Genomic DNA, 25,929 nt, shown 5'->3' with positions numbered 1-25,929 from the left:
ATCCCTGGGTGCTGGATGAGCCTCGTTTTCAAGAAGTAGGCTCGTGGGGAAGGACGGCGGCCGAGGCCCGGGCCCCCACCGAGGCCGCGCTCCGTGCTGAGCGGTCCGCTCCGTGTTTCCCGCTTGCGTTCTCACCAGCACTCGCCCCCGCAAGGAGGCACGAACTCCAGGACCCCCTCGCACCAGATGAGGAAAGCGCAGCTCAGGGAGGGCACGTCACTCGCGGGAGACGGCGGCCCTTGGGTTTCAGCTCAGGACTTCGGTCTCCCGAGCCTGCGTTTCGGGGCAAGGCTCCGGTCCCGCGCTCCGGGAAACTGACAGGGACGCAGTCCCGCTTCTCCCCGCAGAAGGTGCTCCTCGGAGATCAGATCCGGGGACCCGTCAGAACCACCCCGGGCACGAGCTGGCAGGGAGCGACGCGCACCGCCCCTCCCCCCCCATCCCGCAGCCCGCAGCCCGCAGCCCGCAGCCCGCAGCCCGCAGCCCGAGGAAGCGAGGAGCAGGCGATAGAGGCGCTGGGTTGGCAGGAGGGGAAACGGGGCCGGCAGGAGAAGCGAACCGCGGAGAGACTCCCTCCCAGGACGACGATGGCTGAACGGGGAGAGGAGGGAGCTTTGGGTCCTCTCTCGTCCTGCTTTGACCGGGATGTCCCCATTTTTCCACAGCGAGCGAGTATGGCTCTTGGATTCGGTGGGGAAGACGTGGTTTATCTGGAGGACTTTTCCCTTCGGGGGTTCAAAGTCCGTTCTCTGAGGCAAGGCTCCCTCTCTGCCTCCCTGTCCTTCCCATTCGCCTCCCCGGAAGCCAGCTCTCCTCCCGGTTTCCTGGATCCCTTGGCCACGGTCCTCTGTTGCAAACACAGGCAGGTGCAAAGAAGATGCGAAAGGCTGCCCGAGCCACGCGAACGGAAAGCTGAAGCCAGGGAGCCAGGAAGGGCTGGCTGCTGAGGGAGGACGTGTCCTGTCAGGAGGCTTTTCAACTCCCTCTGACAGATGCGGCCTGGAGGGGCGGGGCCCGGCCGGGGCCCTGGGGTGGTAGGGGTCGGGTGTGAGGGGGTGGGTGGGGAGGCGGGGGGAGGCGGGAAGAGAGGGAGGCCCCCGAGTGAGGGGACACCAAAAGCCTCAGCCATCAAGACTCCTCATCTTTGCATCCAGCGTTCTCAAACTCAAAACGAACGCAAGCTCATCCACCAGGAGCAACGTAGCAGCGTTTCCAAGCGAGGCAGGACCGCCCGAAGGCGAAAGCAGAATGGGATCCCAGTCAGGTGGAGCTTGAAACTCAGACCCACCCACCCCCCTACCCCCCCACCCCGGGAAGGGGGCTTCTGGAAGGAAAAGCGAGACAAACTGACAGGGACAAACTTAGGTCGGGAAAGGAGTGTTGATTGTGAATGAGCCTCTCAAGGACAAGCGAGCGGGTACCAGGTTTTAGAAGATGACCTGCAGCGGCACAGACGCCAGCAAAGGCAGAAGCCATCCCGTCTTGGGTGAGGTGCCCGAGACGCGCCTCTCTAACCCAGTCCGCCCTGTCCTTGGAGAAGCGGGCGGTGTCTGGAAAAGCCTGACCAGGTGTCTTTCCTCGGTGGGCGGGGCTGGTCGCTTTGGGACCCGTTTGGGCCTCCCGGCACCGCCGTGGAATCCGTTCCACCTGACAGGACGACTCTACCCGGCGGCTGGGGCGGCGGGGGCGGGGCGCCGAGGGAAGGGCTGGGGTGTCACCGGAGCGGGAGCCGAGCGGGTGGGAAGAGGCCGAGGCCAGAGGGAGCCGGCGGGCGGCGTGTGCGGCGTCGGGGTCCCGGTCCCGGTCCCGGTCCCGGTCCCGCCGGGCTGGCCCCGATTGGCCCTGGGTTCGGGTGGGGCCGCGAGCTGGAAGGGTTGGGCTGTGGCGGGGAGGGGTTGGGCCCTGCCCATGGGCGGCGCCGGCGGGCCCGCGGTGCGGAGGGTGGCGGGGGGGGTGGGGGAGGGCTGGCTGGAGGGGTGGGGGGCGTCCGCGGAGGACGGAGGCCGGAGGCGGCAAAAGGCGAGGGAGGCAAAAGCCTACAGCACCCGGTATTCCCAGGCGGTCTCCCATCCAAGTACTAACCAGGCCCGACCCTGCTTAGCTTCCGAGATCAGACGAGATCGGGCGCGTTCAGGGTGGTATGGCCGTAGACGCTGGCGCCTGCCGCCGGCGCCCCTAAGAAGCCGCGCCGCGTCGCCCGGCCCGCGGCTCGCGCGCGCGCCCAGGCCTCTGTGACGCGCACCCGCCGCCGCCGGCGCCCCCTGCGCCCGCGCTCGGCCTGCCGCCTTCCTCCCGCTGCTGCCTCCCGCCGCGGCCGCCTCGGGCGCGGCCAGCGGGCCAGCCAAACCCTGCGCTGCCCCGCCCTGCTGCCCTCCCAGGGCGCGGAGGCCTGGAGCAGCCCGGGGTGCGAGGAGGCGGGGCGGGGCGGGCGGCGGTGGGAAACGAGGGGTGGTGGGGGCGGGGATGGGGGCGGGGCGCCTGGCTGGGCGCTCTCCCCTCGCGGCCCGGGAACACTCCAGGCCGCCCTGGCCGCTCGGATCCGGCGATGGGTCGCAGGAGATGCGGCTGCTGGGAGGTGGGGGGCGCGGGGCACTTGGCCCGAGGCGTCGGGGCGTCGGGCCGCCGGGCCCGTGCTCCTCTGAGTCCCCTCCGGCCCGAGGGGCCTCCCAGCGGGAGCCCTGACCTCTGCGGCGCCGGCCGGGCCCCGACTTGCCCAAACCCAGGCGGAGCCACCGGCGCGACCAGAGGGCGTCAGCGGAAGCCCGCCGCGCTGCCCCTGAGGGCGCGGGGAGGCGGGGCGGCCACCCTTCCTCCCGCCAGCGCCGCCCAGGAGACCGGCACCCCGCCCCCAACCCGCCCCTCGCGGGGACCCTGGACAGCTCCTGCTGGCGCCAGCCCAGAGACCCAGAGACAGAGACAGAGACAGAGACACGGAGAAACAGAGAAACGGCGACACGGAGAGGATCCAAGACACGGACCTAGACAGACACCCACCCTGACCCAGAGAGGCTCTGCCCAAGAGCTCGCTTCCCCCCCAGGAGGGCGGTGGTGCTGGAGCTGGGCCCGGGCCAGGAGGCAGGGGCCCCGGGGCTGGCGATCACCCCTGGGGCCCTAGGCCGCGCAGACAGGCTCTCAGGAGTCCCGGGCTCCCGGCATCGCTGCCCCGCCATCGCCCAGGAACCACAGACAGGCACCGGAGCTCGCTGGCGCGCTCTGTCTGCGCTTGCGTGTGCGTGTGCGTGTGCGTGTGCGTGTTGTGCGAGTGGGTGTGTAGGCGTGTGTGTGTGTGTGTGTGTGTGCGCGCGCGCGCGCGCCTGTGTGTCTGTGTGCCTGTGTGTGTGCGCGTCCGGGTTTGCGTGTTCCTTTCTCTCCGCTTCTTCACTCTGGCTCTTTTCCTCTTTCTGCCGGGCACCCCCGACCTTACTGAGGTGATAGAAGGAGCAGGCAGAAAAGTCAGGGCCCAGAGAACTTGGCACGAGAAAGCAGCTCCATCTACCAGACATGTAGAAGCCCCTCCCCGACGACCGACCGCAGCGTCCCCGTTCTGCTCAAGTGCCGCTGGGGACGTTGCCCGGGATCTCCCGCCCGCTAGGTCACCGACGAAGGCGCCTCCGTTTTCCCAAGAGCGCGCTCGCGCCCAGGACGGAGGGAGGAGCAGCACGGTGTGACGACGGGGAGGAAGAGTCGCGTCCGAAGGCCCGTCGGTGCCTGCCGACGTCCCGGCTCTCCCTGTCTCGAGACCTCTGGGCTTCAGGGTTCTGTGCCGCAAGGCTTTCCCGCCGCAGCCCCCGGGACCCAGGGCGCGCTGTGTGCGCTGCCCATCTCCAGCGTTTGGGCCCTGTGGGCCTTCTTGCGTCCCACTGGAAAGGGGACCCTGGGACGGAGAGAAGACGGGCAGGGGGCGGGCTTCGGCAAAGAGAGCGACGGCCATCCACAGACGTCCGACGAGGCCCTCCGGGGCGCCAAGCTCTCCATTTTCCACGGCACGTGTCCTCGTCAGGTTCTGCCACCTCTCGCCGGCATGCGTAGGCACACCGCTGGTCTTGCGGCCCCAGAGGCGAGGAGGCGAACGCCCCGGAGGCCGAGATTGGCACCCGCGTTCTCGGCTGCTGGGTGGCCAGCACCTAGGAGAGTGTCTGGCCGGAAGCAGCCAGGCGATCGATCCCTGGGTGCTGGATGAGCCTCGGCGGCAAGAAGTAGGCTCGTGGGGAAGGACGGCGGCCGAGGCCCGGGCCCCCACCGAGGCCGCGCTCCGTGCTGAGCGGTCCGCTCCGTGTTTCCCGCTTGCGTTCTCACCAGCACTCGCCCCCGCAAGGAGGCACGAACTCCAGGACCCCCTCGCACCAGATGAGGAAAGCGCAGCTCAGGGAGGGCACGTCACTCGCGGGAGACGGCGGCCCTTGGGTTTCAGCTCAGGACTTCGGTCTCCCGAGCCTGCGTTTCGGGGCAAGGCTCCGGTCCCGCGCTCCGGGAAACTGACAGGGACGCAGTCCCGCTTCTCCCCGCAGAAGGTGCTCCTCGGAGATCAGATCCGGGGACCCGTCAGAACCACCCCGGGCACGAGCTGGCAGGGAGCGACGCGCACCGCCCCTCCCCCCCCATCCCGCAGCCCGCAGCCCGCAGCCCGCAGCCCGCAGCCCGCAGCCCGAGGAAGCGAGGAGCAGGCGATAGAGGCGCTGGGTTGGCAGGAGGGGAAACGGGGCCGGCAGGAGAAGCGAACCGCGGAGAGACTCCCTCCCAGGACGACGATGGCTGAACGGGGAGAGGAGGGAGCTTTGGGTCCTCTCTCGTCCTGCTTTGACCGGGATGTCCCCATTTTTCCACAGCGAGCGAGTATGGCTCTTGGATTCGGTGGGGAAGACGTGGTTTATCTGGAGGACTTTTCCCTTCGGGGGTTCAAAGTCCGTTCTCTGAGGCAAGGCTCCCTCTCTGCCTCCCTGTCCTTCCCATTCGCCTCCCCGGAAGCCAGCTCTCCTCCCGGTTTCCTGGATCCCTTGGCCACGGTCCTCTGTTGCAAACACAGGCAGGTGCAAAGAAGATGCGAAAGGCTGCCCGAGCCACGCGAACGGAAAGCTGAAGCCAGGGAGCCAGGAAGGGCTGGCTGCTGAGGGAGGACGTGTCCTGTCAGGAGGCTTTTCAACTCCCTCTGACAGATGCGGCCTGGAGGGGCGGGGCCCGGCCGGGGCCCTGGGGTGGTAGGGGTCGGGTGTGAGGGGGTGGGTGGGGAGGCGGGGGGAGGCGGGAAGAGAGGGAGGCCCCCGAGTGAGGGGACACCAAAAGCCTCAGCCATCAAGACTCCTCATCTTTGCATCCAGCGTTCTCAAACTCAAAACGAACGCAAGCTCATCCACCAGGAGCAACGTAGCAGCGTTTCCAAGCGAGGCAGGACCGCCCGAAGGCGAAAGCAGAATGGGATCCCAGTCAGGTGGAGCTTGAAACTCAGACCCACCCACCCCCCTACCCCCCCACCCCGGGAAGGGGGCTTCTGGAAGGAAAAGCGAGACAAACTGACAGGGACAAACTTAGGTCGGGAAAGGAGTGTTGATTGTGAATGAGCCTCTCAAGGACAAGCGAGCGGGTACCAGGTTTTAGAAGATGACCTGCAGCGGCACAGACGCCAGCAAAGGCAGAAGCCATCCCGTCTTGGGTGAGGTGCCCGAGACGCGCCTCTCTAACCCAGTCCGCCCTGTCCTTGGAGAAGCGGGCGGTGTCTGGAAAAGCCTGACCAGGTGTCTTTCCTCGGTGGGCGGGGCTGGTCGCTTTGGGACCCGTTTGGGCCTCCCGGCACCGCCGTGGAATCCGTTCCACCTGACAGGACGACTCTACCCGGCGGCTGGGGCGGCGGGGGCGGGGCGCCGAGGGAAGGGCTGGGGTGTCACCGGAGCGGGAGCCGAGCGGGTGGGAAGAGGCCGAGGCCAGAGGGAGCCGGCGGGCGGCGTGTGCGGCGTCGGGGTCCCGGTCCCGGTCCCGGTCCCGGTCCCGCCGGGCTGGCCCCGATTGGCCCTGGGTTCGGGTGGGGCCGCGAGCTGGAAGGGTTGGGCTGTGGCGGGGAGGGGTTGGGCCCTGCCCATGGGCGGCGCCGGCGGGCCCGCGGTGCGGAGGGTGGCGGGGGGGGTGGGGGAGGGCTGGCTGGAGGGGTGGGGGGCGTCCGCGGAGGACGGAGGCCGGAGGCGGCAAAAGGCGAGGGAGGCAAAAGCCTACAGCACCCGGTATTCCCAGGCGGTCTCCCATCCAAGTACTAACCAGGCCCGACCCTGCTTAGCTTCCGAGATCAGACGAGATCGGGCGCGTTCAGGGTGGTATGGCCGTAGACGCTGGCGCCTGCCGCCGGCGCCCCTAAGAAGCCGCGCCGCGTCGCCCGGCCCGCGGCTCGCGCGCGCGCCCAGGCCTCTGTGACGCGCACCCGCCGCCGCCGGCGCCCCCTGCGCCCGCGCTCGGCCTGCCGCCTTCCTCCCGCTGCTGCCTCCCGCCGCGGCCGCCTCGGGCGCGGCCAGCGGGCCAGCCAAACCCTGCGCTGCCCCGCCCTGCTGCCCTCCCAGGGCGCGGAGGCCTGGAGCAGCCCGGGGTGCGAGGAGGCGGGGCGGGGCGGGCGGCGGTGGGAAACGAGGGGTGGTGGGGGCGGGGATGGGGGCGGGGCGCCTGGCTGGGCGCTCTCCCCTCGCGGCCCGGGAACACTCCAGGCCGCCCTGGCCGCTCGGATCCGGCGATGGGTCGCAGGAGATGCGGCTGCTGGGAGGTGGGGGGCGCGGGGCACTTGGCCCGAGGCGTCGGGGCGTCGGGCCGCCGGGCCCGTGCTCCTCTGAGTCCCCTCCGGCCCGAGGGGCCTCCCAGCGGGAGCCCTGACCTCTGCGGCGCCGGCCGGGCCCCGACTTGCCCAAACCCAGGCGGAGCCACCGGCGCGACCAGAGGGCGTCAGCGGAAGCCCGCCGCGCTGCCCCTGAGGGCGCGGGGAGGCGGGGCGGCCACCCTTCCCCCCGCCAGCGCCGCCCAGGAGACCGGCACCCCGCCCCCAACCCGCCCCTCGCGGGGACCCTGGACAGCTCCTGCTGGCGCCAGCCCAGAGACCCAGAGACAGAGACAGAGACAGAGACACGGAGAAACAGAGAAACGGCGACACGGAGAGGATCCAAGACACGGACCTAGACAGACACCCACCCTGACCCAGAGAGGCTCTGCCCAAGAGCTCGCTTCCCCCCCAGGAGGGCGGTGGTGCTGGAGCTGGGCCCGGGCCAGGAGGCAGGGGCCCCGGGGCTGGCGATCACCCCTGGGGCCCTAGGCCGCGCAGACAGGCTCTCAGGAGTCCCGGGCTCCCGGCATCGCTGCCCCGCCATCGCCCAGGAACCACAGACAGGCACCGGAGCTCGCTGGCGCGCTCTGTCTGCGCTTGCGTGTGCGTGTGCGTGTGCGTGTGCGTGTTGTGCGAGTGGGTGTGTAGGCGTGTGTGTGTGTGTGTGTGTGTGTGCGCGCGCGCGCGCCTGTGTGTCTGTGTGCCTGTGTGTGTGCGCGTCCGGGTTTGCGTGTTCCTTTCTCTCCGCTTCTTCACTCTGGCTCTTTTCCTCTTTCTGCCGGGCACCCCCGACCTTACTGAGGTGATAGAAGGAGCAGGCAGAAAAGTCAGGGCCCAGAGAACTTGGCACGAGAAAGCAGCTCCATCTACCAGACATGTAGAAGCCCCTCCCCGACGACCGACCGCAGCGTCCCCGTTCTGCTCAAGTGCCGCTGGGGACGTTGCCCGGGATCTCCCGCCCGCTAGGTCACCGACGAAGGCGCCTCCGTTTTCCCAAGAGCGCGCTCGCGCCCAGGACGGAGGGAGGAGCAGCACGGTGTGACGACGGGGAGGAAGAGTCGCGTCCGAAGGCCCGTCGGTGCCTGCCGACGTCCCGGCTCTCCCTGTCTCGAGACCTCTGGGCTTCAGGGTTCTGTGCCGCAAGGCTTTCCCGCCGCAGCCCCCGGGACCCAGGGCGCGCTGTGTGCGCTGCCCGTCTCCAGCGTTTGGGCCCTGTGGGCCTTCTTGCGTCCCACTGGAAAGGGGACCCTGGGACGGAGAGAAGACGGGCAGGGGGCGGGCTTCGGCAAAGAGAGCGACGGCCATCCACAGACGTCCGACGAGGCCCTCCGGGGCGCCAAGCTCTCCATTTTCCACGGCACGTGTCCTCGTCAGGTTCTGCCACCTCTCGCCGGCATGCGTAGGCACACCGCTGGTCTTGCGGCCCCAGAGGCGAGGAGGCGAACGCCCCGGAGGCCGAGATTGGCACCCGCGTTCTCGGCTGCTGGGTGGCCAGCACCTAGGAGAGTGTCTGGCCGGAAGCAGCCAGGCGATCGATCCCTGGGTGCTGGATGAGCCTCGGCGGCAAGAAGTAGGCTCGTGGGGAAGGACGGCGGCCGAGGCCCGGGCCCCCACCGAGGCCGCGCTCCGTGCTGAGCGGTCCGCTCCGTGTTTCCCGCTTGCGTTCTCACCAGCACTCGCCCCCGCAAGGAGGCACGAACTCCAGGACCCCCTCGCACCAGATGAGGAAAGCGCAGCTCAGGGAGGGCACGTCACTCGCGGGAGACGGCGGCCCTTGGGTTTCAGCTCAGGACTTCGGTCTCCCGAGCCTGCGTTTCGGGGCAAGGCTCCGGTCCCGCGCTCCGGGAAACTGACAGGGACGCAGTCCCGCTTCTCCCCGCAGAAGGTGCTCCTCGGAGATCAGATCCGGGGACCCGTCAGAACCACCCCGGGCACGAGCTGGCAGGGAGCGACGCGCACCGCCCCTGCCCCCCCATCCCGCAGCCCGCGGCCCGCAGCCCGCAGCCCGCAGCCCGCAGCCCGCAGCCCGCAGCCCGAGGAAGCGAGGAGCAGGCGATAGAGGCGCTGGGTTGGCAGGAGGGGACACGGGGCCGGCAGGAGAAGCGAACCGCGAAGAGACTCCCTCCCAGGACGACGATGGCTGAACGGGGAGAGGAGGGAGCTTTGGGTCCTCTCTCGTCCTGCTTTGACCGGGATGTCCCCATTTTTCCACAGCGAGCGAGTATGGCTCTTGGATTCGGTGGGGAAGACGTGGTTTATCTGGAGGACTTTTCCCTTCGGGGGTTCAAAGTCCGTTCTCTGAGGCAAGGCTCCCTCTCTGCCTCCCTGTCCTTCCCATTCGCCTCCCCGGAAGCCAGCTCTCCTCCCGGTTTCCTGGATCCCTTGGCCACGGTCCTCTGTTGCAAACACAGGCAGGTGCAAAGAAGATGCGAAAGGCTGCCCGAGCCACGCGAACGGAAAGCTGAAGCCAGGGAGCCAGGAAGGGCTGGCTGCTGAGGGAGGACGTGTCCTGTCAGGAGGCTTTTCAACTCCCTCTGACAGATGCGGCCTGGAGGGGCGGGGCCCGGCCGGGGCCCTGGGGTGGTAGGGGTCGGGTGTGAGGGGGTGGGTGGGGAGGCGGGGGGAGGCGGGAAGAGAGGGAGGCCCCCGAGTGAGGGGACACCAAAAGCCTCAGCCATCAAGACTCCTCATCTTTGCATCCAGCGTTCTCAAACTCAAAACGAACGCAAGCTCATCCACCAGGAGCAACGTAGCAGCGTTTCCAAGCGAGGCAGGACCGCCCGAAGGCGAAAGCAGAATGGGATCCTAGTCAGGTGGAGCTTGAAACTCAGACCCACCCACCCCCCTACCCCCCCACCACCTCCCCCCCTCCCCGCCACCCCGGGAAGGGGGCTTCTGGAAGGAAAAGCGAGACAAACTGACAGGGACAAACTTAGGTCGGGAAAGGAGTGTTGATTGTGAATGAGCCTCTCAAGGACAAGCGAGCGGGTACCAGGTTTTAGAAGATGACCTGCAGCGGCACAGACGCCAGCAAAGGCAGAAGCCATCCCGTCTTGGGTGAGGTGCCCGAGACGCGCCTCTCTAACCCAGTCCGCCCTGTCCTTGGAGAAGCGGGCGGTGTCTGGAAAAGCCTGACCAGGTGTCTTTCCTCGGTGGGCGGGGCTGGTCGCTTTGGGACCCGTTTGGGCCTCCCGGCACCGCCGTGGAATCCGTTCCACCTGACAGGACGACTCTACCCGGCGGCTGGGGCGGCGGGGGCGGGGCGCCGAGGGAAGGGCTGGGGTGTCACCGGAGCGGGAGCCGAGCGGGTGGGAAGAGGCCGAGGCCAGAGGGAGCCGGCGGGCGGCGTGTGCGGCGTCGGGGTCCCGGTCCCGGTCCCGGTCCCGGTCCCGCCGGGCTGGCCCCGATTGGCCCTGGGTTCGGGTGGGGCCGCGAGCTGGAAGGGTTGGGCTGTGGCGGGGAGGGGTTGGGCCCTGCCCATGGGCGGCGCCGGCGGGCCCGCGGTGCGGAGGGTGGCGGGGGGGGTGGGGGAGGGCTGGCTGGAGGGGTGGGGGGCGTCCGCGGAGGACGGAGGCCGGAGGCGGCAAAAGGCGAGGGAGGCAAAAGCCTACAGCACCCGGTATTCCCAGGCGGTCTCCCATCCAAGTACTAACCAGGCCCGACCCTGCTTAGCTTCCGAGATCAGACGAGATCGGGCGCGTTCAGGGTGGTATGGCCGTAGACGCTGGCGCCTGCCGCCGGCGCCCCTAAGAAGCCGCGCCGCGTCGCCCGGCCCGCGGCTCGCGCGCGCGCCCAGGCCTCTGTGACGCGCACCCGCCGCCGCCGGCGCCCCCTGCGCCCGCGCTCGGCCTGCCGCCTTCCTCCCGCTGCTGCCTCCCGCCGCGGCCGCCTCGGGCGCGGCCAGCGGGCCAGCCAAACCCTGCGCTGCCCCGCCCTGCTGCCCTCCCAGGGCGCGGAGGCCTGGAGCAGCCCGGGGTGCGAGGAGGCGGGGCGGGGCGGGCGGCGGTGGGAAACGAGGGGTGGTGGGGGCGGGGATGGGGGCGGGGCGCCTGGCTGGGCGCTCTCCCCTCGCGGCCCGGGAACACTCCAGGCCGCCCTGGCCGCTCGGATCCGGCGATGGGTCGCAGGAGATGCGGCTGCTGGGAGGTGGGGGGCGCGGGGCACTTGGCCCGAGGCGTCGGGGCGTCGGGCCGCCGGGCCCGTGCTCCTCTGAGTCCCCTCCGGCCCGAGGGGCCTCCCAGCGGGAGCCCTGACCTCTGCGGCGCCGGCCGGGCCCCGACTTGCCCAAACCCAGGCGGAGCCACCGGCGCGACCAGAGGGCGTCAGCGGAAGCCCGCCGCGCTGCCCCTGAGGGCGCGGGGAGGCGGGGCGGCCACCCTTCCTCCCGCCAGCGCCGCCCAGGAGACCGGCACCCCGCCCCCAACCCGCCCCTCGCGGGGACCCTGGACAGCTCCTGCTGGCGCCAGCCCAGAGACCCAGAGACAGAGACAGAGACAGAGACACGGAGAAACAGAGAAACGGCGACACGGAGAGGATCCAAGACACGGACCTAGACAGACACCCACCCTGACCCAGAGAGGCTCTGCCCAAGAGCTCGCTTCCCCCCCAGGAGGGCGGTGGTGCTGGAGCTGGGCCCGGGCCAGGAGGCAGGGGCCCCGGGGCTGGCGATCACCCCTGGGGCCCTAGGCCGCGCAGACAGGCTCTCAGGAGTCCCGGGCTCCCGGCATCGCTGCCCCGCCATCGCCCAGGAACCACAGACAGGCACCGGAGCTCGCTGGCGCGCTCTGTCTGCGCTTGCGTGTGCGTGTGCGTGTGCGTGTGCGTGTTGTGCGAGTGGGTGTGTAGGCGTGTGTGTGTGTGTGTGTGTGTGTGCGCGCGCGCGCGCGCCTGTGTGTCTGTGTGCCTGTGTGTGTGCGCGTCCGGGTTTGCGTGTTCCTTTCTCTCCGCTTCTTCACTCTGGCTCTTTTCCTCTTTCTGCCGGGCACCCCCGACCTTACTGAGGTGATAGAAGGAGCAGGCAGAAAAGTCAGGGCCCAGAGAACTTGGCACGAGAAAGCAGCTCCATCTACCAGACATGTAGAAGCCCCTCCCCGACGACCGACCGCAGCGTCCCCGTTCTGCTCAAGTGCCGCTGGGGACGTTGCCCGGGATCTCCCGCCCGCTAGGTCACCGACGAAGGCGCCTCCGTTTTCCCAAGAGCGCGCTCGCGCCCAGGACGGAGGGAGGAGCAGCACGGTGTGACGACGGGGAGGAAGAGTCGCGTCCGAAGGCCCGTCGGTGCCTGCCGACGTCCCGGCTCTCCCTGTCTCGAGACCTCTGGGCTTCAGGGTTCTGTGCCGCAAGGCTTTCCCGCCGCAGCCCCCGGGACCCAGGGCGCGCTGTGTGCGCTGCCCGTCTCCAGCGTTTGGGCCCTGTGGGCCTTCTTGCGTCCCACTGGAAAGGGGACCCTGGGACGGAGAGAAGACGGGCAGGGGGCGGGCTTCGGCAAAGAGAGCGACGGCCATCCACAGACGTCCGACGAGGCCCTCCGGGGCGCCAAGCTCTCCATTTTCCACGGCACGTGTCCTCGTCAGGTTCTGCCACCTCTCGCCGGCATGCGTAGGCACACCGCTGGTCTTGCGGCCCCAGAGGCGAGGAGGCGAACGCCCCGGAGGCCGAGATTGGCACCCGCGTTCTCGGCTGCTGGGTGGCCAGCACCTAGGAGAGTGTCTGGCCGGAAGCAGCCAGGCGATCGATCCCTGGGTGCTGGATGAGCCTCGGCGGCAAGAAGTAGGCTCGTGGGGAAGGACGGCGGCCGAGGCCCGGGCCCCCACCGAGGCCGCGCTCCGTGCTGAGCGGTCCGCTCCGTGTTTCCCGCTTGCGTTCTCACCAGCACTCGCCCCCGCAAGGAGGCACGAACTCCAGGACCCCCTCGCACCAGATGAGGAAAGCGCAGCTCAGGGAGGGCACGTCACTCGCGGGAGACGGCGGCCCTTGGGTTTCAGCTCAGGACTTCGGTCTCCCGAGCCTGCGTTTCGGGGCAAGGCTCCGGTCCCGCGCTCCGGGAAACTGACAGGGACGCAGTCCCGCTTCTCCCCGCAGAAGGTGCTCCTCGGAGATCAGATCCGGGGACCCGTCAGAACCACCCCGGGCACGAGCTGGCAGGGAGCGACGCGCACCGCCCCTCCCCCCCCATCCCGCAGCCCGCAGCCCGCAGCCCGCAGCCCGCAGCCCGCAGCCCGAGGAAGCGAGGAGCAGGCGATAGAGGCGCTGGGTTGGCAGGAGGGGAAACGGGGCCGGCAGGAGAAGCGAACCGCGGAGAGACTCCCTCCCAGGACGACGATGGCTGAACGGGGAGAGGAGGGAGCTTTGGGTCCTCTCTCGTCCTGCTTTGACCGGGATGTCCCCATTTTTCCACAGCGAGCGAGTATGGCTCTTGGATTCGGTGGGGAAGACGTGGTTTATCTGGAGGACTTTTCCCTTCGGGGGTTCAAAGTCCGTTCTCTGAGGCAAGGCTCCCTCTCTGCCTCCCTGTCCTTCCCATTCGCCTCCCCGGAAGCCAGCTCTCCTCCCGGTTTCCTGGATCCCTTGGCCACGGTCCTCTGTTGCAAACACAGGCAGGTGCAAAGAAGATGCGAAAGGCTGCCCGAGCCACGCGAACGGAAAGCTGAAGCCAGGGAGCCAGGAAGGGCTGGCTGCTGAGGGAGGACGTGTCCTGTCAGGAGGCTTTTCAACTCCCTCTGACAGATGCGGCCTGGAGGGGCGGGGCCCGGCCGGGGCCCTGGGGTGGTAGGGGTCGGGTGTGAGGGGGTGGGTGGGGAGGCGGGGGGAGGCGGGAAGAGAGGGAGGCCCCCGAGTGAGGGGACACCAAAAGCCTCAGCCATCAAGACTCCTCATCTTTGCATCCAGCGTTCTCAAACTCAAAACGAACGCAAGCTCATCCACCAGGAGCAACGTAGCAGCGTTTCCAAGCGAGGCAGGACCGCCCGAAGGCGAAAGCAGAATGGGATCCTAGTCAGGTGGAGCTTGAAACTCAGACCCACCCACCCCCCTACCCCCCCACCACCTCCCCCCCTCCCCGCCACCCCGGGAAGGGGGCTTCTGGAAGGAAAAGCGAGACAAACTGACAGGGACAAACTTAGGTCGGGAAAGGAGTGTTGATTGTGAATGAGCCTCTCAAGGACAAGCGAGCGGGTACCAGGTTTTAGAAGATGACCTGCAGCGGCACAGACGCCAGCAAAGGCAGAAGCCATCCCGTCTTGGGTGAGGTGCCCGAGACGCGCCTCTCTAACCCAGTCCGCCCTGTCCTTGGAGAAGCGGGCGGTGTCTGGAAAAGCCTGACCAGGTGTCTTTCCTCGGTGGGCGGGGCTGGTCGCTTTGGGACCCGTTTGGGCCTCCCGGCACCGCCGTGGAATCCGTTCCACCTGACAGGACGACTCTACCCGGCGGCTGGGGCGGCGGGGGCGGGGCGCCGAGGGAAGGGCTGGGGTGTCACCGGAGCGGGAGCCGAGCGGGTGGGAAGAGGCCGAGGCCAGAGGGAGCCGGCGGGCGGCGTGTGCGGCGTCGGGGTCCCGGTCCCGGTCCCGGTCCCGGTCCCGCCGGGCTGGCCCCGATTGGCCCTGGGTTCGGGTGGGGCCGCGAGCTGGAAGGGTTGGGCTGTGGCGGGGAGGGGTTGGGCCCTGCCCATGGGCGGCGCCGGCGGGCCCGCGGTGCGGAGGGTGGCGGGGGGGGTGGGGGAGGGCTGGCTGGAGGGGTGGGGGGCGTCCGCGGAGGACGGAGGCCGGAGGCGGCAAAAGGCGAGGGAGGCAAAAGCCTACAGCACCCGGTATTCCCAGGCGGTCTCCCATCCAAGTACTAACCAGGCCCGACCCTGCTTAGCTTCCGAGATCAGACGAGATCGGGCGCGTTCAGGGTGGTATGGCCGTAGACGCTGGCGCCTGCCGCCGGCGCCCCTAAGAAGCCGCGCCGCGTCGCCCGGCCCGCGGCTCGCGCGCGCGCCTAGGCCTCTGTGACGCGCACCCGCCGCCGCCGGCGCCCCCTGCGCCCGCGCTCGGCCTGCCGCCTTCCTCCCGCTGCTGCCTCCCGCCGCGGCCGCCTCGGGCGCGGCCAGCGGGCCAGCCAAACCCTGCGCTGCCCCGCCCTGCTGCCCTCCCAGGGCGCGGAGGCCTGGAGCAGCCCGGGGTGCGAGGAGGCGGGGCGGGGCGGGCGGCGGTGGGAAACGAGGGGTGGTGGGGGCGGGGATGGGGGCGGGGCGCCTGGCTGGGCGCTCTCCCCTCGCGGCCCGGGAACACTCCAGGCCGCCCTGGCCGCTCGGATCCGGCGATGGGTCGCAGGAGATGCGGCTGCTGGGAGGTGGGGGGCGCGGGGCACTTGGCCCGAGGCGTCGGGGCGTCGGGCCGCCGGGCCCGTGCTCCTCTGAGTCCCCTCCGGCCCGAGGGGCCTCCCAGCGGGAGCCCTGACCTCTGCGGCGCCGGCCGGGCCCCGACTTGCCCAAACCCAGGCGGAGCCACCGGCGCGACCAGAGGGCGTCAGCGGAAGCCCGCCGCGCTGCCCCTGAGGGCGCGGGGAGGCGGGGCGGCCACCCTTCCTCCCGCCAGCGCCGCCCAGGAGACCGGCACCCCGCCCCCAACCCGCCCCTCGCGGGGACCCTGGACAGCTCCTGCTGGCGCCAGCCCAGAGACCCAGAGACAGAGACAGAGACAGAGACACGGAGAAACAGAGAAACGGCGACACGGAGAGGATCCAAGACACGGACCTAGACAGACACCCACCCTGACCCAGAGAGGCTCTGCCCAAGAGCTCGCTTCCCCCCCAGGAGGGCGGTGGTGCTGGAGCTGGGCCCGGGCCAGGAGGCAGGGGCCCCGGGGCTGGCGATCACCCCTGGGGCCCTAGGCCGCGCAGACAGGCTCTCAGGAGTCCCGGGCTCCCGGCATCGCTGCCCCGCCATCGCCCAGGAACCACAGACAGGCACCGGAGCTCGCTGGCGCGCTCTGTCTGCGCTTGCGTGTGCGTGTGCGTGTGCGTGTGCGTGTTGTGCGAGTGGGTGTGTAGGCGTGTGTGTGTGTGTGTGTGTGTGTGCGCGCGCGCGCGCGCCTGTGTGTCTGTGTGCCTGTGTGTGTGCGCGTCCGGGTTTGCGTGTTCCTTTCTCTCCGCTTCTTCACTCTGGCTCTTTTCCTCTTTCTGCCGGGCACCCCCGACCTTACTGAGGTGATAGAAGGAGCAGGCAGAAAAGTCAGGGCCCAGAGAACTTGGCACGAGAAAGCAGCTCCATCTACCAGACATGTAGAAGCCCCTCCCCGACGACCGACCGCAGCGTCCCCGTTCTGCTCAAGTGCCGCTGGGGACGTTGCCCGGGATCTCCCGCCCGCTAGGTCACCGACGAAGGCGCCTCCGTTTTCCCAAGAGCGCGCTCGCGCCCAGGACGGAGGGAGGAGCAGCACGGTGTGACGACGGGGAGGAAGAGTCGCGTCCGAAGGCCCGTCGGTGCCTGCCGACGTCCCGGCTCTCCCTGTCTCGAGACCTCTGGGCTTCAGGGTTCTGTGCCGCAAGGCTTTCCCGCCGCAGCCCCCGGGACCCAGGGCGCGCTGTGTGCGCTGCCCGTCTCCAGCGTTTGGGCCCTGTGGGCCTTCTTGCGTCCCACTGGAAAGGGGACCCTGGGACGGAGAGAAGACGGGCAGGGGGCGGGCTTCGGCAAAGAGAGCGACGGCCATCCACAGACGTCCGACGAGGCCCTCCGGGGCGCCAAGCTCTCCATTTTCCACGGCACGTGTCCTCGTCAGGTTCTGCCACCTCTCGCCGGCATGCGTAGGCACACCGCTGGTCTTGCGGCCCCAGAGGCGAGGAGGCGAACGCCCCGGAGGCCGAGATTGGCACCCGCGTTCTCGGCTGCTGGGTGGCCAGCACCTAGGAGAGTGTCTGGCCGGAAGCAGCCAGGCGATCGATCCCTGGGTGCTGGATGAGCCTCGGCGGCAAGAAGTAGGCTCGTGGGGAAGGACGGCGGCCGAGGCCCGGGCCCCCACCGAGGCCGCGCTCCGTGCTGAGCGGTCCGCTCCGTGTTTCCCGCTTGCGTTCTCACCAGCACTCGCCCCCGCAAGGAGGCACGAACTCCAGGACCCCCTCGCACCAGATGAGGAAAGCGCAGCTCAGGGAGGGCACGTCACTCGCGGGAGACGGCGGCCCTTGGGTTTCAGCTCAGGACTTCGGTCTCCCGAGCCTGCGTTTCGGGGCAAGGCTCCGGTCCCGCGCTCCGGGAAACTGACAGGGACGCAGTCCCGCTTCTCCCCGCAGAAGGTGCTCCTCGGAGATCAGATCCGGGGACCCGTCAGAACCACCCCGGGCACGAGCTGGCAGGGAGCGACGCGCACCGCCCCTCCCCCCCCATCCCGCAGCCCGCAGCCCGCAGCCCGCAGCCCGCAGCCCGCAGCCCGAGGAAGCGAGGAGCAGGCGATAGAGGCGCTGGGTTGGCAGGAGGGGAAACGGGGCCGGCAGGAGAAGCGAACCGCGGAGAGACTCCCTCCCAGGACGACGATGGCTGAACGGGGAGAGGAGGGAGCTTTGGGTCCTCTCTCGTCCTGCTTTGACCGGGATGTCCCCATTTTTCCACAGCGAGCGAGTATGGCTCTTGGATTCGGTGGGGAAGACGTGGTTTATCTGGAGGACTTTTCCCTTCGGGGGTTCAAAGTCCGTTCTCTGAGGCAAGGCTCCCTCTCTGCCTCCCTGTCCTTCCCATTCGCCTCCCCGGAAGCCAGCTCTCCTCCCGGTTTCCTGGATCCCTTGGCCACGGTCCTCTGTTGCAAACACAGGCAGGTGCAAAGAAGATGCGAAAGGCTGCCCGAGCCACGCGAACGGAAAGCTGAAGCCAGGGAGCCAGGAAGGGCTGGCTGCTGAGGGAGGACGTGTCCTGTCAGGAGGCTTTTCAACTCCCTCTGACAGATGCGGCCTGGAGGGGCGGGGCCCGGCCGGGGCCCTGGGGTGGTAGGGGTCGGGTGTGAGGGGGTGGGTGGGGAGGCGGGGGGAGGCGGGAAGAGAGGGAGGCCCCCGAGTGAGGGGACACCAAAAGCCTCAGCCATCAAGACTCCTCATCTTTGCATCCAGCGTTCTCAAACTCAAAACGAACGCAAGCTCATCCACCAGGAGCAACGTAGCAGCGTTTCCAAGCGAGGCAGGACCGCCCGAAGGCGAAAGCAGAATGGGATCCCAGTCAGGTGGAGCTTGAAACTCAGACCCACCCACCCCCCTACCCCCCCACCACCTCCCCCCCTCCCCCCCACCCCGGGAAGGGGGCTTCTGGAAGGAAAAGCGAGACAAACTGACAGGGACAAACTTAGGTCGGGAAAGGAGTGTTGATTGTGAATGAGCCTCTCAAGGACAAGCGAGCGGGTACCAGGTTTTAGAAGATGACCTGCAGCGGCACAGACGCCAGCAAAGGCAGAAGCCATCCCGTCTTGGGTGAGGTGCCCGAGACGCGCCTCTCTAACCCAGTCCGCCCTGTCCTTGGAGAAGCGGGCGGTGTCTGGAAAAGCCTGACCAGGTGTCTTTCCTCGGTGGGCGGGGCTGGTCGCTTTGGGACCCGTTTGGGCCTCCCGGCACCGCCGTGGAATCCGTTCCACCTGACAGGACGACTCTACCCGGCGGCTGGGGCGGCGGGGGCGGGGCGCCGAGGGAAGGGCTGGGGTGTCACCGGAGCGGGAGCCGAGCGGGTGGGAAGAGGCCGAGGCCAGAGGGAGCCGGCGGGCGGCGTGTGCGGCGTCGGGGTCCCGGTCCCGGTCCCGGTCCCGGTCCCGCCGGGCTGGCCCCGATTGGCCCTGGGTTCGGGTGGGGCCGCGAGCTGGAAGGGTTGGGCTGTGGCGGGGAGGGGTTGGGCCCTGCCCATGGGCGGCGCCGGCGGGCCCGCGGTGCGGAGGGTGGCGGGGGGGGTGGGGGAGGGCTGGCTGGAGGGGTGGGGGGCGTCCGCGGAGGACGGAGGCCGGAGGCGGCAAAAGGCGAGGGAGGCAAAAGCCTACAGCACCCGGTATTCCCAGGCGGTCTCCCATCCAAGTACTAACCAGGCCCGACCCTGCTTAGCTTCCGAGATCAGACGAGATCGGGCGCGTTCAGGGTGGTATGGCCGTAGACGCTGGCGCCTGCCGCCGGCGCCCCTAAGAAGCCGCGCCGCGTCGCCCGGCCCGCGGCTCGCGCGCGCGCCCAGGCCTCTGTGACGCGCACCCGCCGCCGCCGGCGCCCCCTGCGCCCGCGCTCGGCCTGCCGCCTTCCTCCCGCTGCTGCCTCCCGCCGCGGCCGCCTCGGGCGCGGCCAGCGGGCCAGCCAAACCCTGCGCTGCCCCGCCCTGCTGCCCTCCCAGGGCGCGGAGGCCTGGAGCAGCCCGGGGTGCGAGGAGGCGGGGCGGGGCGGGCGGCGGTGGGAAACGAGGGGTGGTGGGGGCGGGGATGGGGGCGGGGCGCCTGGCTGGGCGCTCTCCCCTCGCGGCCCGGGAACACTCCAGGCCGCCCTGGCCGCTCGGATCCGGCGATGGGTCGCAGGAGATGCGGCTGCTGGGAGGTGGGGGGCGCGGGGCACTTGGCCCGAGGCGTCGGGGCGTCGGGCCGCCGGGCCCGTGCTCCTCTGAGTCCCCTCCGGCCCGAGGGGCCTCCCAGCGGGAGCCCTGACCTCTGCGGCGCCGGCCGGGCCCCGACTTGCCCAAACCCAGGCGGAGCCACCGGCGCGACCAGAGGGCGTCAGCGGAAGCCCGCCGCGCTGCCCCTGAGGGCGCGGGGAGGCGGGGCGGCCACCCTTCCCCCCGCCAGCGCCGCCCAGGAGACCGGCACCCCGCCCCCAACCCGCCCCTCGCGGGGACCCTGGACAGCTCCTGCTGGCGCCAGCCCAGAGACCCAGAGACAGAGACAGAGACAGAGACACGGAGAAACAGAGAAACGGCGACACGGAGAGGATCCAAGACACGGACCTAGACAGACACCCACCCTGACCCAGAGAGGCTCTGCCCAAGAGCTCGCTTCCCCCCCAGGAGGGCGGTGGTGCTGGAGCTGGGCCCGGGCCAGGAGGCAGGGGCCCCGGGGCTGGCGATCACCCCTGGGGCCCTAGGCCGCGCAGACAGGCTCTCAGGAGTCCCGGGCTCCCGGCATCGCTGCCCCGCCATCGCCCAGGAACCACAGACAGGCACCGGAGCTCGCTGGCGCGCTCTGTCTGCGCTTGCGTGTGCGTGTGCGTGTGCGTGTGCGTGTTGTGCGAGTGGGTGTGTAGGCGTGTGTGTGTGTGTGTGTGTGTGTGCGCGCGCGCGCGCCTGTGTGTCTGTGTGCCTGTGTGTGTGCGCGTCCGGGTTTGCGTGTTCCTTTCTCTCCGCTTCTTCACTCTGGCTCTTTTCCTCTTTCTGCCGGGCACCCCCGACCTTACTGAGGTGATAGAAGGAGCAGGCAGAAAAGTCAGGGCCCAGAGAACTTGGCACGAGAAAGCAGCTCCATCTACCAGACATGTAGAAGCCCCTCCCCGACGACCGACCGCAGCGTCCCCGTTCTGCTCAAGTGCCGCTGGGGACGTTGCCCGGGATCTCCCGCCCGCTAGGTCACCGACGAAGGCGCCTCCGTTTTCCCAAGAGCGCGCTCGCGCCCAGGACGGAGGGAGGAGCAGCACGGTGTGACGACGGGGAGGAAGAGTCGCGTCCGAAGGCCCGTCGGTGCCTGCCGACGTCCCGGCTCTCCCTGTCTCGAGACCTCTGGGCTTCAGGGTTCTGTGCCGCAAGGCTTTCCCGCCGCAGCCCCCGGGACCCAGGGCGCGCTGTGTGCGCTGCCCGTCTCCAGCGTTTGGGCCCTGTGGGCCTTCTTGCGTCCCACTGGAAAGGGGACCCTGGGACGGAGAGAAGACGGGCAGGGGGCGGGCTTCGGCAAAGAGAGCGACGGCCATCCACAGACGTCCGACGAGGCCCTCCGGGGCGCCAAGCTCTCCATTTTCCACGGCACGTGTCCTCGTCAGGTTCTGCCACCTCTCGCCGGCATGCGTAGGCACACCGCTGGTCTTGCGGCCCCAGAGGCGAGGAGGCGAACGCCCCGGAGGCCGAGATTGGCACCCGCGTTCTCGGCTGCTGGGTGGCCAGCACCTAGGAGAGTGTCTGGCCGGAAGCAGCCAGGCGATCGATCCCTGGGTGCTGGATGAGCCTTGGCGGCAAGAAGTAGGCTCGTGGGGAAGGACGGCGGCCGAGACCCGGGCCCCCACCGAGGCCGCGCTCCGTGCTGAGCGGTCCGCTCCGTGTTTCCCGCTTGCGTTCTCACCAGCACTCGCCCCCGCAAGGAGGCACGAACTCCAGGACCCCCTCGCACCAGATGAGGAAAGCGCAGCTCAGGGAGGGCACGTCACTCGCGGGAGACGGCGGCCCTTGGGTTTCAGCTCAGGACTTCGGTCTCCCGAGCCTGCGTTTCGGGGCAAGGCTCCGGTCCCGCGCTCCGGGAAACTGACAGGGACGCAGTCCCGCTTCTCCCCGCAGAAGGTGCTCCTCGGAGATCAGATCCGGGGACCCGTCAGAACCACCCCGGGCACGAGCTGGCAGGGAGCGACGCGCACCGCCCCTGCCCCCCCATCCCGCAGCCCGCGGCCCGCCGCCCGCAGCCCGCAGCCCGCAGCCCGCAGCCCGCAGCCCGAGGAAGCGAGGAGCAGGCGATAGAGGCGCTGGGTTGGCAGGAGGGGACACGGGGCCGGCAGGAGAAGCGAACCGCGGAGAGACTCCCTCCCAGGACGACGATGGCTGAACGGGGAGAGGAGGGAGCTTTGGGTCCTCTCTCGTCCTGCTTTGACCGGGATGTCCCCATTTTTCCACAGCGAGCGAGTATGGCTCTTGGATTCGGTGGGGAAGACGTGGTTTATCTGGAGGACTTTTCCCTTCGGGGGTTCAAAGTCCGTTCTCTGAGGCAAGGCTCCCTCTCTGCCTCCCTGTCCTTCCCATTCGCCTCCCCGGAAGCCAGCTCTCCTCCCGGTTTCCTGGATCCCTTGGCCACGGTCCTCTGTTGCAAACACAGGCAGGTGCAAAGAAGATGCGAAAGGCTGCCCGAGCCACGCGAACGGAAAGCTGAAGCCAGGGAGCCAGGAAGGGCTGGCTGCTGAGGGAGGACGTGTCCTGTCAGGAGGCTTTTCAACTCCCTCTGACAGATGCGGCCTGGAGGGGCGGGGCCCGGCCGGGGCCCTGGGGTGGTAGGGGTCGGGTGTGAGGGGGTGGGTGGGGAGGCGGGGGGAGGCGGGAAGAGAGGGAGGCCCCCGAGTGAGGGGACACCAAAAGCCTCAGCCATCAAGACTCCTCATCTTTGCATCCAGCGTTCTCAAACTCAAAACGAACGCAAGCTCATCCACCAGGAGCAACGTAGCAGCGTTTCCAAGCGAGGCAGGACCGCCCGAAGGCGAAAGCAGAATGGGATCCCAGTCAGGTGGAGCTTGAAACTCAGACCCACCCACCCCCCTACCCCCCCACCCCGGGAAGGGGGCTTCTGGAAGGAAAAGCGAGACAAACTGACAGGGACAAACTTAGGTCGGGAAAGGAGTGTTGATTGTGAATGAGCCTCTCAAGGACAAGCGAGCGGGTACCAGGTTTTAGAAGATGACCTGCAGCGGCACAGACGCCAGCAAAGGCAGAAGCCATCCCGTCTTGGGTGAGGTGCCCGAGACGCGCCTCTCTAACCCAGTCCGCCCTGTCCTTGGAGAAGCGGGCGGTGTCTGGAAAAGCCTGACCAGGTGTCTTTCCTCGGTGGGCGGGGCTGGTCGCTTTGGGACCCGTTTGGGCCTCCCGGCACCGCCGTGGAATCCGTTCCACCTGACAGGACGACTCTACCCGGCGGCTGGGGCGGCGGGGGCGGGGCGCCGAGGGAAGGGCTGGGGTGTCACCGGAGCGGGAGCCGAGCGGGTGGGAAGAGGCCGAGGCCAGAGGGAGCCGGCGGGCGGCGTGTGCGGCGTCGGGGTCCCGGTCCCGGTCCCGGTCCCGGTCCCGCCGGGCTGGCCCCGATTGGCCCTGGGTTCGGGTGGGGCCGCGAGCTGGAAGGGTTGGGCTGTGGCGGGGAGGGGTTGGGCCCTGCCCATGGGCGGCGCCGGCGGGCCCGCGGTGCGGAGGGTGGCGGGGGGGGTGGGGGAGGGCTGGCTGGAGGGGTGGGGGGCGTCCGCGGAGGACGGAGGCCGGAGGCGGCAAAAGGCGAGGGAGGCAAAAGCCTACAGCACCCGGTATTCCCAGGCGGTCTCCCATCCAAGTACTAACCAGGCCCGACCCTGCTTAGCTTCCGAGATCAGACGAGATCGGGCGCGTTCAGGGTGGTATGGCCGTAGACGCTGGCGCCTGCCGCCGGCGCCCCTAAGAAGCCGCGCCGCGTCGCCCGGCCCGCGGCTCGCGCGCGCGCCCAGGCCTCTGTGACGCGCACCCGCCGCCGCCGGCGCCCCCTGCGCCCGCGCTCGGCCTGCCGCCTTCCTCCCGCTGCTGCCTCCCGCCGCGGCCGCCTCGGGCGCGGCCAGCGGGCCAGCCAAACCCTGCGCTGCCCCGCCCTGCTGCCCTCCCAGGGCGCGGAGGCCTGGAGCAGCCCGGGGTGCGAGGAGGCGGGGCGGGGCGGGCGGCGGTGGGAAACGAGGGGTGGTGGGGGCGGGGATGGGGGCGGGGCGCCTGGCTGGGCGCTCTCCCCTCGCGGCCCGGGAACACTCCAGGCCGCCCTGGCCGCTCGGATCCGGCGATGGGTCGCAGGAGATGCGGCTGCTGGGAGGTGGGGGGCGCGGGGCACTTGGCCCGAGGCGTCGGGGCGTCGGGCCGCCGGGCCCGTGCTCCTCTGAGTCCCCTCCGGCCCGAGGGGCCTCCCAGCGGGAGCCCTGACCTCTGCGGCGCCGGCCGGGCCCCGACTTGCCCAAACCCAGGCGGAGCCACCGGCGCGACCAGAGGGCGTCAGCGGAAGCCCGCCGCGCTGCCCCTGAGGGCGCGGGGAGGCGGGGCGGCCACCCTTCCCCCCGCCAGCGCCGCCCAGGAGACCGGCACCCCGCCCCCAACCCGCCCCTCGCGGGGACCCTGGACAGCTCCTGCTGGCGCCAGCCCAGAGACCCAGAGACAGAGACAGAGACAGAGACACGGAGAAACAGAGAAACGGCGACACGGAGAGGATCCAAGACACGGACCTAGACAGACACCCACCCTGACCCAGAGAGGCTCTGCCCAAGAGCTCGCTTCCCCCCCAGGAGGGCGGTGGTGCTGGAGCTGGGCCCGGGCCAGGAGGCAGGGGCCCCGGGGCTGGCGATCACCCCTGGGGCCCTAGGCCGCGCAGACAGGCTCTCAGGAGTCCCGGGCTCCCGGCATCGCTGCCCCGCCATCGCCCAGGAACCACAGACAGGCACCGGAGCTCGCTGGCGCGCTCTGTCTGCGCTTGCGTGTGCGTGTGCGTGTGCGTGTGCGTGTTGTGCGAGTGGGTGTGTAGGCGTGTGTGTGTGTGTGTGTGTGTGCGCGCGCGCGCGCGCCTGTGTGTCTGTGTGCCTGTGTGTGTGCGCGTCCGGGTTTGCGTGTTCCTTTCTCTCCGCTTCTTCACTCTGGCTCTTTTCCTCTTTCTGCCGGGCACCCCCGACCTTACTGAGGTGATAGAAGGAGCAGGCAGAAAAGTCAGGGCCCAGAGAACTTGGCACGAGAAAGCAGCTCCATCTACCAGACATGTAGAAGCCCCTCCCCGACGACCGACCGCAGCGTCCCCGTTCTGCTCAAGTGCCGCTGGGGACGTTGCCCGGGATCTCCCGCCCGCTAGGTCACCGACGAAGGCGCCTCCGTTTTCCCAAGAGCGCGCTCGCGCCCAGGACGGAGGGAGGAGCAGCACGGTGTGACGACGGGGAGGAAGAGTCGCGTCCGAAGGCCCGTCGGTGCCTGCCGACGTCCCGGCTCTCCCTGTCTCGAGACCTCTGGGCTTCAGGGTTCTGTGCCGCAAGGCTTTCCCGCCGCAGCCCCCGGGACCCAGGGCGCGCTGTGTGCGCTGCCCGTCTCCAGCGTTTGGGCCCTGTGGGCCTTCTTGCGTCCCACTGGAAAGGGGACCCTGGGACGGAGAGAAGACGGGCAGGGGGCGGGCTTCGGCAAAGAGAGCGACGGCCATCCACAGACGTCCGACGAGGCCCTCCGGGGCGCCAAGCTCTCCATTTTCCACGGCACGTGTCCTCGTCAGGTTCTGCCACCTCTCGCCGGCATGCGTAGGCACACCGCTGGTCTTGCGGCCCCAGAGGCGAGGAGGCGAACGCCCCGGAGGCCGAGATTGGCACCCGCGTTCTCGGCTGCTGGGTGGCCAGCACCTAGGAGAGTGTCTGGCCGGAAGCAGCCAGGCGATCGATCCCTGGGTGCTGGATGAGCCTTGGCGGCAAGAAGTAGGCTCGTGGGGAAGGACGGCGGCCGAGGCCCGGGCCCCCACCGAGGCCGCGCTCCGTGCTGAGCGGTCCGCTCCGTGTTTCCCGCTTGCGTTCTCACCAGCACTCGCCCCCGCAAGGAGGCACGAACTCCAGGACCCCCTCGCACCAGATGAGGAAAGCGCAGCTCAGGGAGGGCACGTCACTCGCGGGAGACGGCGGCCCTTGGGTTTCAGCTCAGGACTTCGGTCTCCCGAGCCTGCGTTTCGGGGCAAGGCTCCGGTCCCGCGCTCCGGGAAACTGACAGGGACGCAGTCCCGCTTCTCCCCGCAGAAGGTGCTCCTCGGAGATCAGATCCGGGGACCCGTCAGAACCACCCCGGGCACGAGCTGGCAGGGAGCGACGCGCACCGCCCCTGCCCCCCCATCCCGCAGCCCGCGGCCCGCAGCCCGCAGCCCGCAGCCCGCAGCCCGCAGCCCGCAGCCCGAGGAAGCGAGGAGCAGGCGATAGAGGCGCTGGGTTGGCAGGAGGGGACACGGGGCCGGCAGGAGAAGCGAACCGCGAAGAGACTCCCTCCCAGGACGACGATGGCTGAACGGGGAGAGGAGGGAGCTTTGGGTCCTCTCTCGTCCTGCTTTGACCGGGATGTCCCCATTTTTCCACAGCGAGCGAGTATGGCTCTTGGATTCGGTGGGGAAGACGTGGTTTATCTGGAGGACTTTTCCCTTCGGGGGTTCAAAGTCCGTTCTCTGAGGCAAGGCTCCCTCTCTGCCTCCCTGTCCTTCCCATTCGCCTCCCCGGAAGCCAGCTCTCCTCCCGGTTTCCTGGATCCCTTGGCCACGGTCCTCTGT

The 25,929-nt window shown here is 69.6% G+C and overlaps 6 non-coding genes across 6 annotated transcripts; all 6 read right to left on the bottom strand.

Moving 5' to 3' along the window:
* Positions 1 to 2,033: 2,033 nt before the first annotated feature.
* LOC138922206 (5S ribosomal RNA) lies at positions 2,034 to 2,152 on the bottom strand. Its single transcript, XR_011435271.1, has one exon. It is a non-coding gene; the product is annotated as a 5S ribosomal RNA (ribosomal RNA).
* Positions 2,153 to 6,194: 4,042 nt separating this feature from the next.
* On the bottom strand, positions 6,195 to 6,313 carry LOC138922210 (5S ribosomal RNA). The gene has a single exon (XR_011435275.1). It is a non-coding gene; the product is annotated as a 5S ribosomal RNA (ribosomal RNA).
* Positions 6,314 to 10,391: 4,078 nt separating this feature from the next.
* Positions 10,392 to 10,510, bottom strand: LOC138922209 (5S ribosomal RNA). The gene has a single exon (XR_011435274.1). It is a non-coding gene; the product is annotated as a 5S ribosomal RNA (ribosomal RNA).
* Positions 10,511 to 14,576: 4,066 nt separating this feature from the next.
* On the bottom strand, positions 14,577 to 14,695 carry LOC138922208 (5S ribosomal RNA). Its single transcript, XR_011435273.1, has one exon. It is a non-coding gene; the product is annotated as a 5S ribosomal RNA (ribosomal RNA).
* Positions 14,696 to 18,761: 4,066 nt separating this feature from the next.
* Positions 18,762 to 18,880, bottom strand: LOC138922207 (5S ribosomal RNA). Its single transcript, XR_011435272.1, has one exon. It is a non-coding gene; the product is annotated as a 5S ribosomal RNA (ribosomal RNA).
* A 4,056-nt stretch (positions 18,881 to 22,936) lies between these two features.
* LOC138922205 (5S ribosomal RNA) lies at positions 22,937 to 23,055 on the bottom strand. The gene has a single exon (XR_011435270.1). It is a non-coding gene; the product is annotated as a 5S ribosomal RNA (ribosomal RNA).
* Positions 23,056 to 25,929: the final 2,874 nt, after the last annotated feature.

The sequence above is a fragment of the Equus caballus genome, unplaced genomic scaffold (assembly GCF_041296265.1).
Source record: "Equus caballus isolate H_3958 breed thoroughbred unplaced genomic scaffold, TB-T2T haplotype2-0000612, whole genome shotgun sequence".
NCBI lineage: Eukaryota > Metazoa > Chordata > Mammalia > Perissodactyla > Equidae > Equus > Equus caballus.
Note: the sequence above shows the minus strand (reverse complement) of the source record. Positions and strands in the feature narration are given on the sequence as shown.